Consider the following 5222-nt stretch of genomic DNA (forward strand, 5'->3'; position numbering starts at 1 on the left):
GAGCTGACTAATCTGTGGATCAGCTGTGTGATGCTGTCATATCAATACAAACCAAAGTCTGAGGAATGTTTCCAAGAACTTGTTGGATTTATGTGATGAAGAATGAAGGCAGTTCTGAAGCAAAGGGGAGTCAAACCTGATGAAATGAAAAAAAGATGTGATGAGTGTTTTTTTTTTTTTTAGATGAGCTGAAATTGATAATTTTAGAATGAATGAATCAATACTGACAGTTGGAAAAGGTGAGTGGAGCTGCTTGTCCTTTCACAGCAGGAGGAGATAACTCGCCTGAATCCACAGCTTTTTGTTTTTAAAGAACTTTGGGACGATTAACAGCTAGAAGGCCTTTTTATTTCCCTGTTGAGTTGCTGGAAACCAAAAACAAAGCCAAAAAGGGAACATTTTTTAATTTAGAAACTGTAAACATTTGCTGTGCAAAACAGAGTGAATGATGACAGAGTGATACACAGCAGAAAAAGGTGTGGGTGAACAATCACAAACAAAAACCATCACCTAAAAATCTTTCATGTCCTCACATGCACCTTATACAGTGTGACAGGCCTTCTCCACAGATTTGAGATATTCTGAAGCGAACTGTGCAGATGTGCTTTGCCCTCAACTAGTTCTGTTTTGAATTCAGTCACACCATTTCCCCAGCAGGGGGCAACAGAGCTCTTTACACGTTCAGGAGGAGTCAGCACACGGCAAAGTCAAACGCTCCCAATAAATATCAGGCGCACACGTTCTCCATATCCTTCTTTATCACTGTATGCAGCTTGTCTTTCACTGACCTGTGACAGAAGACACTGTGTAACTGTTGTGCTCTCTGTGTCAGTGTAAGGCACACACTAACTCTCACTACACACACAAACATTTTTTCCACAATGCCAGCGTCTGACTGCTGTTTTCTGGGGACTATTTGTTCTGGCATTTGAGGTTGTTGTCTTTAAATTGCCTCATTTCAGGTATTTAAGATCTTGCTCCGTGCGTGCGGTTCCTCCAGAGATAATAACTAGTTTTGTGCACCTGCCATCTTTTCTAAGCCCTTACCGTGGCCGGTGACATGGCCCTCACGTGTTTTCATGTCACAAGGGTTCAATCTGGTGCTGCAGGTAAACAACCAAAGCAGCTTTGTTCAGATGAGATGTAACATGAGTAAGAGAAAAGATGCAGGTGCATTAGACACTTGGTGTCTTTTTCTTCTTATGTTTCTTTTATGTCGTATGTGGGTGCAGTAGGAACAGTAGACACACACAAACACACACACATTTTCTTTCTCATGTGACGTCAATGTCTGTTTACCGATTTACATTTTAATAAAAGAAAAAATAATACACGGAAAGAGCTGGAAACCAACCTCTGTGAGTCTGTATTTAGTGGGAATTCTTCTGAGGGATCCCAAAGGAAAAAAGCTAACAATCAGGGAATTCATCAGCTGTGGTCTGATAAGTTAGCCTCTTGGGGTAACATCTAATGTATCAGGGTTTCTGGGGTGGCCTGCGGGTGTCCAGATAACAGATATCTGGGGCAAAACTCCACAGAGCACTGATCTTTTTTTTTTTTTTTTTACAGTCCAAATACAAATGTAGATAAAATCAGACAAGAGTTAGTGGTTTCAAGATTACTCCCTGCACAGACCTGCATGCAGCCAAAGGCCAGACATACTAGGTATTCACTACTCAGAGTACTAAATGATATGGAAATTTGTAAGATCCCCATTGATAAAATCTTATCCCCTGCTCACATATTCTGTGTATTCATTTGAAGATAATAACTGATAAATAATAACTGATACCAGCTTCTCAAATGTGAACATTGGTGCTTTTTTTTCTTCAAATCTCTGAGCCTTTGGTGGTGTTTTTACTTTTTTCTGAATCATTAGAGACCAAACGGTGGATTAGTAAAGACTGATAATGAGTTTCAGGGAGCTAAACTAGTGATCAGTATTAATTCCCTGGAAAGCAAGAATTTAACTGCAGTTTAGTTCTACTGAGTCATGCTGTGAGTGCACAAGCAAACAGAGGAAGAAAGCAGGCTTTCTCTGAATCTCTGTCATTGTCCTGATTGCTGGTGACATTTTTTTTAACCTTGCACTGGGCAGTTTTACTAGTATACCGTGTCACATGGGTAAAAAGGAATCAGCTGTTGTGTTATCTACAAACTGCTGCTCGACGTGCAGACTGACACGAGATCATCTGCTTAGGCACATTCGCTGCTCTTCATAGATCAATAAGCACACAGCCTGCGGTGTTTGTCAAAGCAGCTGAGCTCAAAGCCGACGTTCCCACAAACCCAATTACCTTGTCACCGTGGAAGCCACTCTAGATAGTTATTGACACGCGCATTTGCCAGCGTTTCTGTGGATGAGGTTCACGGTCGTGAGGCTATACGTCACAGCGCTTCCTGTGTCTTTGTCATGCTCCACGGGGAAACAGCCTTGGAGAATTGCTATAATAGCTGCATGCCGTGTTTATAGAAAGCTGCAACAATCAGTTAAGTTTTTCATCACTTCAGGTAGATTTCATTCAAACTGCTTATTCATTTTTACGTGCCTCTTTGAATTTTTCATGGTAAACTTTGACCATCAACGCTCAAACAGTGTGATACACATTCTTAAGACTTCCATCCTTGTGGTGAATAAGCACAAGCACAACAGCCAACCAATGATATGTGACACACGGTCATAGCTACTGGGTCAGAAAGGGAAGCCAGTGAAGAAATGCTTTAAAACTGGATTCTTTCTCATGGTCAGCGAGGGCCAGTTTAGATTTGATCAAAATCTGATAAGTTTAGTATTTCAAAAAAGTTTATCATGTCTGCCATTTAGAGTCAAATACATGATAATGTAGGACGAGTTTAATGACCAACGTTGCCTCCATGTGAACGTGCAGTTTCTCCAGTCAGACATCTGGTTCAGTATCACAACAACAACACGATGTCACAACGGTGACGCCATGCATGTGTGCGGATGTTTCGCATTGCAAAAGTGAGAACTGCGTCAGATACAAAAATATTATTATTACTATTATTACTTGCAAAAATAAGTGTACGTGACAAAGGTTTTGTGGTTTATCATTTTCATGTCAGTGATGAAATTGAAATCAAAATAATGCGCCTAGCTCACAGAACAAATGAAGGAATAACGAACAAAGTAAATCTTTGTATTATCTTTTTAATAAGATCGCGGGAAACAAATAATGATAAGAAGAAGAAGATGACAAAGAAGAAGAAGAGTAGAACAAAACATTCAAGTCACAAAAAGTGTTGTGATAGTAATTTGTCTCATCTCCACAGCAAGGAGTGAATCATAAGGTGCTGTCAGGATGTTTGGTGAAAACTCCATATTCTCTGATAAATCAGAAAGACCGAGCATCCGTTCAGTTTATGGTAAAAACCACAGAGGAAGTATAACCCAGGCTTACAGCACACCTTGTTTATGATTTGTATTTTCTGCTGTTTTTGCCTAAAACTGCTTTCATTTTGACTTTATTAGCATTTCAGTAAAAAGGGGAATGCTACCAACAGCATGCCGGATACTCTGACACTCATACGTGTAGCAAGTTTAGGTCTCCAGTGTGACTAATTTGCAACTTTGGACCATACCAACAATGCCATGAAACACTGAGGAGTCGGTTTTCTTGGAAATGTAATGGTAAAAGAACCACATGGGGGTTTACCTCACTTAGATAAGTCAGCATTATTATTGCTAATGACCTCTGTGCTTTAAGTTCCTGCTGGCTTTATGTATGTCACATGAAATAATGCAGAACACATGTTGAATTATGGTCTCATGTCTCAGTCTAAGAGTCCATAAGTGTTTATGATGATTTAACAAGTGGCCACAAAGTACAAAGCAGTTTATTTGCAGTAGCCTATTTTCTCCTACTTTACAAACCAAATAAATGAAAATAAATAAATGCTGGGTTGGTCACCTTGGTAACCTGATAACCATGCCTGCAGCTCTTTGTTTTTACACCACTCCAGCGGGTTCAACCTCTGATGGCAGAGCCATTAATCACCACTCACACAGCAAGTATGTTTTAGAATCAGCATGCTGACTCACTTCCAGTACAGCACTCAGCGCTCTAATAATCCGGTTCCATGCTCTAGCAGAGCTCCACCTCTTTTGTTCTGAATTATGTTTCACCTTCCTGACATTAAAAGCTTTCCACTTAAAACGATCCGTGCTTTGGAGACACTCATACAGAAAATACCTGGTGAAGCCTCTCCCATGCCAGCTCATCCAGGTGTGGGATCTATATGTGTCAACAGTCTGTAATAATTAATAATCCTACATGCTTAGTGAACAGATTGCAGACATATAAACTGAGCCTGTTGTGTCTGTTTGATCATATATGCATTGCATCATTACAGCCAGGGTACTTTTGGTCACAAAACCAGTGAGTTTCTACCGAGTAAAGACGCTTCATGTCGGGAATTAAAATGCATTGCAGATCCTGCTGACATAATTTGAGGCCAGCAAGTTTGAACTCAGTCCAAATTCCTCAAATCCCTCAAGTTCTCTCTTAACAAGGGCCCAGCCAGTGCATATGGCATTCGTTATTGCAGAGTTTTGTTACTCACTTGCGGTAAATATTCATGTTAGTCTTTACTTGTGAATCCGCTGACGGCCAAAACAACTTTTTCCCACCTAAAATCAAGCAGACGAAGAAAAGTGAAGGAGAAGAATACCAAAAGCTTAAGAAGTTTAAGCAGAGTTTTTACCCATTTGATGATTAGTCTAAGATCAGGTTTTTATGTCTTTAACCCTGGAGAAACCATGGGGTCAGAGCCGACCCCATGGTTTCCCTAGAAAACCAATGGGGTCGGCTCTGACCCCATTGGTTCTCCAGGGTTAAAGCAAGTGAACCAAATATTTGTCTGAATATTTTTTTTTTTTTTTTTTTTTTGTGTCCCGTTTGGATCTTTAGCCATCAGAATTGTTGTCTTAAGGCCAAGAAAGATGCCAAGCGGATTTATTTTACCAAGTGGATCATCATGGCCTTGCCATATTGGTCCATTTGATTGACCTTTATTATAATTATGTATTTATTTTATTTTCGGTTGATACAAACGGGACAGACGTGACTGGGGGATAGGACAGGGAGAAAGAATGAAAGAAAGAGAGGGAGAGAAAGAAAACCAAAGGGGAGAAGAGACGGTGAGAAGGGGGGGAAGAAAGGAAAAAACAAACAAACAAACAAAACGCCTGGATCACCTGTATG

The sequence above is a fragment of the Perissodus microlepis genome, chromosome 18 (genome assembly GCF_051167445.1).
Source record: "Perissodus microlepis isolate ML-2025 ecotype Zambia chromosome 18, ASM5116744v1, whole genome shotgun sequence".
In the NCBI taxonomy this organism is placed as follows: Eukaryota; Metazoa; Chordata; class Actinopteri; order Cichliformes; family Cichlidae; genus Perissodus; species Perissodus microlepis.